A 14276-nucleotide genomic window follows, 5' to 3' on the forward strand; every position below is an offset into this window, starting at 1 on the left:
TATGGAATACTCAGAAAAAAACAGGTGTGAAAAAAATGTAAATATTGAGTGACAAATGTGAACATGGGTTAACTGGAACCAGTAAAGGATGGTCTCAGAGCTTGTTTCTTCCCGTGCAAAAGGAAGGGACATAGGAAGGGAAACGGAGCTTAAATACTTAGACAGTTGGAGATTTAAAGTATTCATCGTGCTGGAAAGGAAGCATTTAAAATTTCTAAGTTCAGCGGAAATACTGACTTTCTTAGGGACACACCCCTCCCAGCTACTCATGCATATTTTCTACTTCACACAGTTATGGCTGGGCAATGTTTCCTTTTCTGGCAGCACCGTGAGGATGCTCCTGCCCCTTTTTTACACTCAGGCGGGCACCGCCTGGCAGGCGAGGGGCAATGCCTGGCAGGGCAGCGGCTGTGACTGCCCTGTGCTTCTCCCCGCTCTCCATCAGGCCGCTGCCCCTGGGTGAGCCGCCCCTGCAGGTCACAGCCCCGCACATTCATGTCAAAGCAGTTTGTGGCAATCGTGGGGTATAAGTGGTGGGAGCGAGGGGCTGCTTTCCATTTAGCTGTGTCCGCTGGAGAAGGAGGTCTGCGAGCCCAGTGGGCAGCAGTTGCTTCCACTTGTGCAGCTAAGCCTGGCAGGGCTGTGACCCAGGTTCTGCGTCTCACACCTGCAAATACCCTCAGTCAGGAGTGGGAGATCCTCCGAGAAGAGGAACAGACCCCAGAAAACTGAGATGCAAAGGAGGAAGGCAGACAAAAGGACTGTAGAGACTTTACTAAATATGTCAGGTCAATATTGATTTCATTTTTAATGAAAGTTCAAAGTTCACTGGAAAGTTCATTACATCTGAATTGTAGCTTTCTTCCTTCAGCATTTTAAGCCTCAAGTTAAATTACCAAATTAAGGACCTAATAACTTTCATGTTCTATTTCAAGAAACTGAAGACAAGTCTTGTGGGAGTTACTCATCACCTATTGTGGAATGAATGCCGCTCTTCCCTCGGCTTGCTTCTGCAATCCGTTTGGGCTCTCAGAAGCGAACAGCGAGCAGTCGTACAAGAACCACGTGGCCAACCATGAAACATCAGACAGCTCCTTCTGAAATTGTAGTCATGTGCCAAGAGGGCAGTTTAGACGTGGTCAGCTGGGATCACCAGGCTCATCCCTCGTAGCTTAGCCCACAGATTCAAGCTATGTGCCTGTGTGTAGGCTGGGAAAACCCAACCGAGTTGATACATAGGAATAAACAACAGTACAGCTTGGGGGGCTGGAGGAAGGCATTTCTTGGTTGCTCCCAGAGCAGTGCTAATTAGCTCTGGTTTGTAATTTAGAAAGCAAGCTCAATGTTCTGGGCACATAGTCAGCTTCGGTATTTTTGAGTTACTTTGGCTGTTGAGCTGTAGAAGTTTGGTGTAGGCTTAAAATAGAGGCAATTCTGCAAGAGAAGGATGTTTTCTGACATTTTAGTCTTTCCTGGTTAACCAAAAGTATGTGGATGCTCCCAGTCTCGTTGGGGCACTGGGCTCTTTTACCCATCATCATACATTTCATTTCTGTCTTCAATAGAAAACCTTTTTCAAATAAACCTGCATAAGATAGGCAGAAAATGGGAGTGGATCTGACTCCTGACAACGTTAATGGTACCAGAATTTTACCCATTTCTTTTCTGGTCTGTCCCTCATGACTGCATACTTTTTGTGCTTTATATAAAAATTAACAAATTATCAAATTAATTACTACAGAAAAAATGATAGCTGTTTTGCTGGGTTTCTTTAAATTTTCACACCACTATGTTAGACTGAAGATCACCTTTTCCCGATGACGCAGCAGAACTTCAAATTACCACTTTTCTTCCAGCTTACCAATGCCAGGAACTGGTATTTTTGTGTACTGGAATTCTTACGCAGCATGGCCCCAAAAGACTCCCTCCTTGTCCAGAAATGGAATCCTGTGGATATTCCTTTAAAACTAATAGCAGAACTTCTCTGATGATGACAGGCATTTCTCTGACACAGGTTGCTTACAAAGTCCATTTCCCTGGAGATTCATCCACTCCCTGGACAGTTTATTCCCAAACTTTTGTCAGCTCTCCTTGTCTGGCTTATCCCTGGGTCATGCACCTGTTTGAAGCTTGGAGCTGAGCTCCCTTTTCTATTTAGTTGTGTAATATTTTTGCTGATTTTCTTCACCATGTTATCTTCACCATTAAACAAAGGCAGCAGTGTAACTCCAACACCTTCATCCCTGTTATTCAAAGTACTTAGCAGATGTATCCACACTTTCATAGTAGATGAGTTTAATATTTTCTTGAGCACTATCTTAAAGGTTAGTGGTCTGTTGCAGCAGTCCCAGTGATTTCTCTGTCTCTGCTCTCTTTTCTCAGTCCTAACATTAAGCTAAAGCTTCGAGTCTGTCCAACTTGTGGTTTAGACCTTGGGTTATTCTGTTAGCTGGTCCCTGAGCTTTTCAGAGCTATAGAGCTCTGCATATCTACACAAGTGCAAGAGTCAGCACACCATGTTCTGCCAGCTCAAAGCCTCTCAAACCCTATCTCATTTTTCTATCTTCACACAGGTGTCTTTGGATAAAAGCCATGCTAGCAATGGTGCAATGGAACAATCAAAACTAACTGCAGTAGGTGTGACACCATGGTGGAAGCGGTAGTTGTGATGGCCTTAGGATATGATTCAACAACACACCAGCCAGCTGTAACTGCTCTTTGCCACTAAAAGAAGAGCTCTTCCACCCCTGGTTCCTTCCTTCCATTCCTGCTCACAGATGTATGGTCTGTAACTTGCTCTGCAAGCATCTGAAGTCCTCAATGGAGAATTACTGCAGCTCTGCTGCATAAAATGAGGCAGCTGATGTGCTGTGAAGAAATTGCAGGAAAATGTACTCTCCGCACTTCGAGACACAGCAGTATGTTGTACCATTCTCAGGGGAGCAGAACAGCGGGGGAAAATCTAGGCTGTGAATAGAAAAACATGCAAGAGATCATAGAACCTATGAAAACATGACTATAGCATGACAGCCCCCTCAGAGCTCAAAGCACATAGTGATCATCAGAGGCTTTTGATCCTTGTGTTCAATGGACTACAGAGCAAAGAGGAGACTGCCAGTACTATGGCAGTGTGGGACTGAGAGACAACCTGCCTTTAGGACTCCAATTCTTGGAAAATGGAAACAACTCCAAGCTGTATCTCCCCATAGAGAAACCAAGTTGCTGAGAAATTATCTCAATGAATCAATACTACTCCTGGAACTGCCATACCAATTTTCTTCATTTGGCTGAGGTGTTTCTGTGTCTTTTAATAAAGTGCATTCCTCACTTCCACTTCCTCTGTGGCAGAAAAAAAGTTATAATATATTCTTTTTCTAATTGATAAAGTGTTTAGGTTTCCGCTTCACAAGGACTTAAGTCATCTAAATACCATGGAATCACCGAATCACAGAATGGTCCGGGTGGGAAGGGTCATCTAGTCCAACCCCCTGCCTTGGGCAGGGACATCTTTCACTAGATCAGGTCACTCAAAGCCCCGCCCAACCTGGCCTTCAACACTTCCAGGGATGGGGCACCCACAACTTCATTGGGCAACCTGTTCCAGTGCCTCACCACCCTTATTGTAAAAAATTTCTTCCTTATATCTAATATAACATAAATCTAATCTAAGTAAGTCATGTATAATTATTACTGAGTTAAATAGCTACAGGTATGCATACAGCAAGTGACTGTAGGACAGGAATATGGGTGTCATTATTTGTGAAAGAAAACCTTCATCTGGAAAAACAAAGGCTGGAGGAATTATCGGCTGAAAATCAGACTCAACATACGGAGATTCCATAAACGCTGAGCAAAGTCTTTTGTTGCTGTCCCTAGCTTTAATGAGAACAGTTTGTGTTGAAAGCTTTTGTAAATTCCATATGAAATTTTTATTTATCTAAGACACTGACCACATTTATGTCTTTCTAATTGTGTTATATATCTGGTCTCCTTTGAAGTAATTACAGTTTACATTTTGATTCATTAACTAAATATCATAACAAAAACCCCCTAAAACAGTTTCAAAAACAATTCAGTCAAACAAGACTTGAAATTGTATTCTTTTAACAAGGCTGATTATGTTCTCAAATGAATGCCTCAGGACTCAGGGCAAACAATACATCCAACAGACGGGAGTCTCTTAAATTGCTCCCCGAATTCAGTGCAGACTGAGCTGGTCACGGAAGCAGAACTCAGCTTCTCCTTAGGTATGAGCTTCCCACCATCAGTCACTACAGCTACAGGAAAGTACTTGTTTAAACTACATATATAACACTTTTTAAAAATACACCACCCTATTTTGTTTCAGTTGATGAACACGGGTGGTACGCCAGTCAGCCACAAATGGTTTTTGATTGTTGCAGCAGCTCCTGTATCATAAATAAAATACAGGCTTTGGTCACTGAAAAAACGCGGGGCGTGATAAATCATCTATCAGCCAATGCAGATTCCCCATTCTCTTCCTTGCGAGTGAGCGTGGTTTGTCACTGTGATCTATACCGTAGATGAACCCGTCGCGGGTGAAATTACAGTGGGGCTGTGTGCGGTGATCTGCAACAGACTCCACCACTGTCTAAACTCACCTCTCCATGTTTTTAAAGGTTTTGGATACCTCTCGAAATTTTCAGATTAAAAAAAAAAGACAAAATATTTCCTAAATATATTTACTATACTATCCATGTTTTGGAAATTGACAGGATGCCAGAAAAAAATTCTTTTGGCTTTAAGCTGACTTTTAAAAATATTCATTTGGGAAGAATCTACCACTGTGGTAGATCATTAAAGGTCTCTGGCTGCCTGGTTTATGTTCCTCTGCATAATTTCATCTACCTGATAATTGGTTGGGATGAGATTCAATGTGTTCACGCTGTAAAGCTCAGTGTTTCTGTTTAAATACCCAGTCACTCTCAGAGTTTTCAAATTCCAAAATAGTAATTTAGAAGACTGACAATAAGGGAAAAGCTATTTTATGGCTATCTAGAAATTACACTGAGTGCCAGACTCTACACTAAATGGAGTAACAGTTGAGGATCTATACACCTCCGAATTAGGAAACCCAAAGTGGTAGCTGTGGTGGCTGGCACATTTGCATTTTCTACGACCTGTGCAGTGGTAGTACCACTGCTTTGCAAATGGTATAAATGATCTGATTTACTGGTGTTGCAGAAACATTACTATTAAAATCTCTAACTTGTACAAACAAAAACTTATATTAAATTTAAAACAAATTGAGAGTGGTATTAGAGAAAGTGAAGGAAATCAGGATTTTTAGCACATACTGCTCTCTGAATATTCCCAAAAGTTTGTGGGTACCAAATAGGTGATTATGCAATCACTGTAATAAATGCAGCTGTGTTTATTTCATTGCATAGATCAGACAAACTGCACAAGCTAAGCATCAGTGTCTTGTTCATAAATCAGTAAAAAAAAATGTAGCACTATGCAAGATTTACTCAGACCTTCTTTCTGTTCCAAGTGTTTTCAGACTTGGCAGAGTACACATTCCTTGGAGGACTATGAACATGCCGAGTTTTAAGCATTTCTAGCAAAATCGTATTTTAGTTAGTTCAAGAAAAGAACATATAAACACTTTGCTTAATAGCATAGGAATCAACTTTTAAATACAATGAAATACAACTAAAAAGTTCTGGTTAAAAGTAGGGTAAAAGAAAGTGTAAAGAATTTCAGCCCAAAGAATAGCTTCTTTAGAAAAAAAAATAATGCTGACTATATTTAAGCCTCCTTCCAGGAGCCTCCCTTATGGTCTCTTTTAGAAAAGTTTGCAAATTTAATCCCTGGTTGTACATACTCAGAAAAAAACCCCACCACTTTCACAATGATGCCACTTTGGTTCTTTTATGTGTTGATTTTTCTATGCTTCATATTTAATGACAGTTATAACCACAGTTTTGAACACTAATACAATTATTGTGATCCACAACCAAAACTTGTAAATGCATATAGTCAGTTATTTTCCACTTTTTACAATGCTTTCCCTATAGTTGTTTTTTTAATATACTTTGATAAGGAGGTCTCCTTTAAGCCTGTTGTTCTATTAAGATTAATTTAAGAAAACCTTAAAATAGACGTATTCTCAGTAGTATCTACTGTACCATACTATAATTAACTATTAGGCTATATACAATTGCCTTCACTGAAACAGTGCTACTCACATGCCCACTGTATTCCATCATGTACTTAAGCCTTTGCTTAAACGTTTTGCTACAGAGGCCATCTTTATTATACAGGAGCAGGGTGCGCACAGTCACAGGTGTCCTGTTTGGACCTGAGGCCTCTTGCTGCTATTTCTTTTTAGTATTTCCAATGCAAAGGAAAATGCTTTGAATGTTTAATTTCTCCTTTGCTAATTAGAGTTACTGGAGCACAATCATATTGAAAAGAAAACTCTAGTATACCGTTTAGCCTATGCATTGCTTAGAAACAGTTTTCTGTACAAATATTTCTGTGTACATTTATTCTCTTTAGGGAATGGATTTTTGTTTGGGTTTAGTTCTGCATTTGTATATGTCTAACAAAACAGAGTCTGAAATTACAAACATGCTTTCCAATGTCTGTTTGGGAGAACAGACATGTAGTCAGTGGAACTTCTCAGCAATGTATCTTCTAGCCTGGAAAAAACCAGTCACTTGATGCTTTTAAAATGTCGTAGCGGTTGTATTTATACTGAGCCACCAAGCTATAGAGGGGAAAGGGAATTAGATTTCCCAGGCAACACGGAGAAGTGACTTAAGGCCAACTACAAATCTGACCAGGAAAAATTGCAGACTGTGAATAACTCACTGTCCTACTTTGATATTAAGGTAACAATCTGAGTTATATTTCTAGAATATAACTATATATTTATAGAATATATTTCTATAACATAACTCTATTTCTATAACTGTAACTATGAAAGCTATATTTCATGCTCTTAGCACATTCAATAAAGGAAGTCTACCTGCTTGCCTTCACAGTTCTTTGCAGGCATGATCTTCACAAATCTTCTCACTTAGAAAAATTACTGGATTTTCTTGAGTTGAATCAAAGTTTCCAAATGAGGCCCATAATTTTGCATTTGGAGTTTACCATTAGGAAAAAAGTATATTCAAGTTAGTTTTATATTGTATGGCTCAAGAAGAAAATTATAACTTTGCCTGTTTTCTTTTAAGCCAAAGGATCCATCAACAAAATTCACCTACAAATTCTTTCCTGTAAGCTGTATATTTGCCTTGCCCATGATGCCAACCTTTGACAAGAATTAGGTTGCTGCCGTGCTTAAACCTTGGTCGATCACGTAGATCCAAGTTGTCTAGTTGTTTCCTTTTTTGGTTTTCCTCTTTTGTCTTGTATACGTCTGTTGTATGATCTTTGTGGTAGGAATTGCCTTTATTTGGTCCCTGAGTTTGTACAGAGTTTGGGATTCTTGGCCATGACCGAAGATTCAGAGGTGTGTGCAGGTGATTATGTCCACAAGCCCATGTTTGTCCACACTAGAGGTGAGGCTGAAATTGCTTTGAAAAGTTAAACTTGATTTACTGGTTCCTTCCCTGGCACCCCTGGGTTACTCTGTACTAGCAATACCGCTCAGTGGCATTTCATAGAGGGAATGTGAATAGTAGTTTCTCCTACTGACATTAAGTGTACACACTGGCAAAGAAAATAAAACAATTTTTATAGGCACTTAGCCAAACTACTAAAACAACTGAGCAAGTATTTTATTTCAATTGCTACCTTAAGACCTTTTTTTCTGCAAGGTCTTACTTCATTACATTCCTCTTGTGATAAATTACTGAAGAGTTTAAAAAGCAGGCTACAGAAAACCAAAGATGCACCTTAGTTCTTTGTGATATGAGCCACATGTTCTATCTTGTTGTACTAAATTAATCATAAACATTATTCGATATTTAAATATTTGAAAGGGGAAAAGAGCAGGTGCTTGCCAAGAACAGGTGTTACGAATGTAAAAAATAAAATGCACCAATCCTTTCCACATATTATTTCCATAATATATACCAGAAAACATACTCTGCACTAATACATCCCCAGCTGTGCAGAAGTCTTCTGTCACGTGTTTTCTGATCAGGTCTTGTTTCTAGAATTTACTTCCCACTTTGGTTCACAAGGGTTCAGTTCTGCTAACCTTGATGGGATTCTGTAAATATCATGTTGCTGCTCTTAGAATGATTGTAAACATCGTTACATTTACAATGAGTAGCTCAATGACTCCTTGCAAAAATAATTCAGCAGGCTGCCCAAAGATGAAGGATTTGCCCAAGGTTTATTTTGATTTATTTTAAAAGCACATATGAAATTAATCGTTGTCTAATATTGAACATGAATGCAAGCATTTGAAGGAGTGGTGCTATATTACCCAAGCTTTTTCTCAAATCTATCAGTGGGTCATTTGAGTCCTGTGAGAAATGTTATTTATGATAAAATTAATAAAACAGTTTGGTAGGTGGAATCATTTGATTATAATGTATTTTAACATGTGAACAAGCACTGTCCAAGCAAGACAATGGTGAGAGGTGGAGATGAGCAATCATCCTGCGCAAAAGGTCTTTTCCCTCCCTGCTTTCCCTCCACAACATTTCCTTTAAGTGACTCACAGCCTTATCCTTCAGAAAATCCTACTCTTTTTACAACATGCCAGCACTTACAAACATGGAAAATGTTTTGAAATAATTCTAAAGGAGAATGCATTATACACTAGTGAACCACCAATGCATTTCTCACTAATCTTAGTTTTACATCCCTGACAGAATCTGAATTAGGTTTGGCACTTTACCTGAAATACTGGGTGTGCTGGCAGAGCACCCTACTGATAGACTTTTTCCTTTTCCAGCTGGAGTACCAGGGTTATTAAAACAACTAATATACAGTTCCAAAGTGCTTTTTCCTTGGAGGATCTTAATGCATGTCACAAATATTTAAACCAAATATTTAAAGGAAGGCAAATGTAACTGTACAATAGCTTCTATATCTATTGAACACATATAGAATATTAGCATATTTTTATATAACTAAAAATGGTATAAGGAACATCATCTTCACTAGGACTGTAATGCAGTACTGGAACAAGTTATCCCCAGGGGTGGTGGAATCTCCATTCTTGAAGGTTTCAAGGCCTGGCCAGACAAAGCCACAGCTGACCTGATGTGGCAGTAGCCCTGCTCTGAGCCGGAGGTTGTGCTACAGGACATTTGTGCAGTCTTCATCTTTGAGGGTTTTCAAGATAGGCTGGATAAAGCCTGGGCAACCTGGTCTGAGCGCACAGTTGACACTGCTTCGACTTGGAGACCTCATGATGTCCCTTCCAACCTGAAGTATCCTATGATGCTATGACCTCAAGAGGTGCTTTCGAACCATTATTACTTCCATGATTCTGTGAATATGAAATCCAAACTAACTAGTAGACATGTTAATAATATTCTTTCAACATAACTTTCCAGGCATATAAAGAATTTTTTTTTTTTTTTTCTGGAGACAAAACCACGGTGTACATCCCAGGCGTCCACCCAGGAGCTGGAGAGAGAGCTAGAGACCCTTTCAGCATAGCTCAGGCAGGGATTGAAGGCCCCGGGCTAAGCTGAAATGGGGCTCCTGGGCCCATGGGCAGTGGAGTGGGGGGGTCCGAGGTGGGACTGGTCAGGACCATTCAGGCCCTAGAGGCCTAGTTCTTGGGGTTACTGCTGCGTAACATTGCTACGTGCGTAGAAACTACACCCGAAGGACAAACCTATTGCAGACTGGAAAGTACTCCGAGGCAGCATCACATGTTTGCCAGCTTCTTGCAGTTTTTTGCAGGCATCTGCAATCTGCTTTGGAGTTAGGACAGTGGCTATATGGGTCTTTGCTCTGACCTGTCTTTATAGTTGGCGGAATTCATCAAAGCTCCCATGATAGGGAGAATCAGCTTTCATTCCTAGAGACCTCCTAGATCCTAAGGAGATCATCTCAGTCTTTGAGGGACTATGAGAGCAAGGGGCCAAAGCAGGGCTGGAGAGGAGAACTGAAGATATACTTAGACAAAGGGAAGCAACCGGGACATGACTAGAGTAGACACCTCCAGAAGTGAGGAAGGCTGGAACAAAACTGACCACGAAAGTCCCAGGAAGACCTCAGCAAGGAGCTAGAGGTTGGTGTATGGTAGGAAACTGGGGCAAACTGAAGGGAAAAGCTTTGAGCAGCCATTCTACTTCAGAGGCAGCCTTACATGTAATGAAAAGATTCTGCTTTCTGAGTGATTCAGCAAGTCCCTTCTGTTCTTTCTCCTTCCTTCAGTCGTTACCCTGTCGTGGGTGCCTGAATCACCATACTGCTGGCCTGAGGAGGTGATTTATTCAACATCCACATTCTGGCAAAAGATTTGTTTAGTTTTTAAGCAGGTCACCTATTTAATGTTTTGGTAGCTAACCAAGAATTGATTTTTTGCAGTAAGCTGACACTGGATACACACATAATACTTGTGGAAGTTTTAAACTACTTGCTCTCACGTGTAATAGTGCTGACTTCAATGGACTGTTCATGTTAGAGATGCAGAAACTGATCAGTAATAATACAGAAGTCTAAATATTTATATATGCTTATCTTCATTCACTTGGATAACCAAATGATAGTGTGTGTATAGGTATATATATGGAGAGATACAATGTAAGTATACATGTTGACACTTTTCAGTGACATTTCTTGAGGGCATATCTGTCATCATTCTGTAAAATAGAACACATATGTGCCTAACCCACACGATTCTACATCCATATTAATCCAGTGTTAATTAATTTTTCTGCACATTTAGCTGGACGATAAATACACACACACACCCCTTGTTATGCTGCTAGTCATAAAACAGAAATAAGTATTTTATTTCATATTTTATTTCATACGAATAGGTATCTCACATATTACACTCTTTTTCGGAAGGTGATGCTACAGCTTCCATGAGTACAAGGTGCCACCCTGTGAAATACATCTGAGATTAATTATAGAAGCTAAAGAACAAGATGCTTTCATCAGTGCCTCGGAAGCCTTTAGAACCGACTCGCCATCTCATGTTAACTGAATAGAGTTTTCAAAAAGAAGAATCTGATTTTATTTGCATGCATATCTCAATACAAAGTACAGACTAACTTCTTTGAAGTTCTTCTTCAAAGCATCTTCAAAGGTGGGCCTCTAGTTTGTAAGGAGATATACATGTAAATAAAATCAGATTCAATTAACTTTTTAATTTGCTTCTTTAACAATAACATTGTTCCTATTAAAACACTGTTACCCTTGGAGCATTGCAGTCAACAAGTATATACAAATGCTACCACTGTAATGCTTGTTGGTGTTGTCAGAAAAAAGCCTTTTAAAGAAAGAAAAAAGCATTTTCCGAACTGTGAATCATTACCACAATACAAAATTATGCAAAAGCTCAGCTAAATGGAGATAATCCAGAACACACTTTTTTTCCCCTGGTGTATGTATGATATCTTTATTTGATTCCAGGCAACAGTGTTATCTGCAATGGGATTTGTAGTATCAAATCAAGACTACGCTACCTTTGATTCTTTGCTCCTAAATTACTATTATCTTTTATAAGAAATTAATTATTCACTATAAAATTACTTTCACTATGAAAATATACAATAAAGTCTGATGCTTCCCTAATTATCTGTCCTTGTAGGCTCTGTTAAATCAGATATAGAAGTAATAGAGACATTTTAATAATAATTCTAATGTCATGTAGTGGGTGGTGATAACAAATGTACTTGGAGCAAAACATTGCCTGTGTGCTAAAATTGATGGTAGGTCTTTTCTGGGGTGTCCCAGGGAAATCGCATACTGTTTTTATAAGAGTACCTACGTTAATGTACTTGATCCCTCATACTGAGAGACTAAACTGAAGCAGGGTTGACTGTGGAATCCAACTGCTTTCTGAATATAAAAGTAATATTTTTTTTAAAATGCTTCTATTAGTGATGGAAAGATTTTCCCTTTATTTAAAAACAGCCCATGAGACATTCTATTTCAACTGCGTTGGTAGAAACAAAGGATACCTAGTCACCTTCCATCCTCACTGTCAAACTTCTTTGCTTTATTCTGCACACACAGAACACCATTAATCACTGGGGAAAAAACAAACCACACCTCTATATACAAACTGCAAGGTGGGTACATTTACTTGCTTATATAGCATGTGAGAAATGAGCTCAATGAACACAAACATTTCCAAAGTTACCCTGCAGAAACAGTATTTCTCTCATACAAATATCTACACAAATTTGTCTGTAAATCTTGCTTTTTCCAGTTTCTGTAGCCCCCCCCATACATATGTATGGGTGTGAATGAGGATTCTACTTGGGCAGCCCTATGGCTGAGAATCTGTGGCTGGCTTACAGTCTGTGTGAGTTTTGCTAGCTCTCGTTTCCCTGTAATGCATGCCAAACTAGATATCAGAAGCCTTTTATATTAAAGAATCAAAAAAAGGGTAAACAACTGCTTCTGCTTCTCTATCCTTCCTTCAAGTCCTGTACCACCACTTTTTTGTTTAATGTATCTCCAATGTTACAGAGTTTTCTTTCTTTCTTCTCACTTGTGCCTTTTTTCCTACGAGACTTACAGCTTACATGTAAACACCCTTAGATTGTTTATTCCCATAAGTGAACTGCCAGTGTATCAGTGATAGTCTCTGGTACAGATCTCTTGCAACAAAACCGTTCATAATGTATAAGAACTGATCCAGCTCCTCAGACCCAAGCTGTGTTCTGCTGCAAGGAATTACTTTCACTGCAGAATGACCTTCAGTGGACATTTGGTCCCTGTCCTTCCCCTGAGAGTCACTGCAAATGTAATCTCCCTTTGACAGCACCCCTTTTTGGACTCAAAGGGGCCATTGAGTCTCACAACTGCCGTGTCCCATGAAAATCTTGATGAGGCACCGTTATATCTAACAGCCCCTTGATTCTAATTCAAGATCCATAAGAAGGTTCAGGATGAGGATACAACCGGAGAATCAGTTTTTTGGTATCATAAAAGGTCTAGACAGAGGTAGGGAGGCACCGTAGCTGCACACCTGTGAAGCCATGCCATAGCTTTATATTGAGACATATCCTTGCAAACACCAGTAAAACTTTTGGCCGTTGTTTTCACTCTGGGTGATGCGGATTATACCACCCTTCACAGCTGGTGCGTAAGCAACGTCTGAGAGTTTTCATCAGAAAACATACAGTTATGACAACGTTTCTTAGGTAAAAATGAAAATCTCATTGCAAGTAGAAGAAATTCAAGTTGACAGACAAATTGTAGAGATAGTTGGTGAGTTCATCTCTCTAGGCAACAAACTACTGCCACATGGGGAAAAACGCCTCCAGCTAACAGCTATAGCTAGGAAAGATGTGCCAAGCATTCAAGTCCATAAAGCCATCAATGACAGGGAGCACTGAAGAGACAAGTGATGACAAGAAATGCAATTGTTTGAGTTCCTCCACAATAGAGACAGCACTAGGAAATAGACTTGGGGGGTGGGGGGGGGCTGAACTTATTAATTACTAAGGCTAGGTAGGCACACCTTGAAAATTAAGTTCCTGCAAGCCAACTACTCAAGACTGGAATCCAGGTCAGAGAAGACAGAGAGCTGCATCAAACTAAAGGTGGCAGCAGGGTCCTCCTCATTTAACTTGGATCAATAACCCCCCGGGAACACCTGTCGCGGGGATGAAGCTGTATGACAGAAGAGTGGGTCCTCCTTGTTACCTACCCCTGCTACTTCTGAATAGAGCGCTCAACAGCCGCACAGGGAAAGGTAAGGAGTAGCCAAGGCTTGAAGAGCTCCAGCGTGCGAAGTGATGCTGCCATCTGGAGTACAGGGCCTGTCACTGACGAGAATCTGTCTCGCACGGAACTAAAGCGTCAAACCTGCAAAAAATAATTCACCTTGGAGCTCCTGCATCTCTGTAGGTGACAAAGGCAGAGCTCCAGAAGTGCCATGGGGCATGACACGCACTACTGCCGCTAACCATTCTGCTCTCCTTCCGTTTTTCACATTTTAGAGCTATGGAATGCGTTGTTTCACCGGCACGGTCAGCGACGCCTCCGTGACGAGCCGGAGGGCTCCCGCCCCTGTGGAGACACTGCGGCCAGAGACAGCCGTCCATCTCGGAAGCAGCTGTGCCAACCGAGACCCGTGCCCCCGCCCCCGCCGCAGAAGGCGGCTGGCGGCACCGCCCCTTTCAGCCGTTAACGGTTGCCCCGGC

The 14276-nt window shown here is 40.5% G+C and overlaps 1 long non-coding RNA gene across 1 annotated transcript; it reads right to left on the reverse strand.

Moving 5' to 3' along the window:
• Positions 1-771: 771 nt before the first annotated feature.
• On the reverse strand, positions 772-14217 carry LOC142080491 (uncharacterized). Its single transcript, XR_012673006.1, has 3 exons — positions 14040-14217; positions 13781-13938; positions 772-2967 (listed from the first exon to the last, which is right to left on the reverse strand). It is a non-coding gene; the product is annotated as an uncharacterized LOC142080491 (long non-coding RNA).
• Between the last annotated feature and the right edge of the window lie 59 nt (positions 14218-14276).

This window comes from Calonectris borealis, chromosome 3 (assembly GCF_964195595.1).
Source record: "Calonectris borealis chromosome 3, bCalBor7.hap1.2, whole genome shotgun sequence".
Classification (NCBI taxonomy): Eukaryota; Metazoa; Chordata; class Aves; order Procellariiformes; family Procellariidae; genus Calonectris; species Calonectris borealis.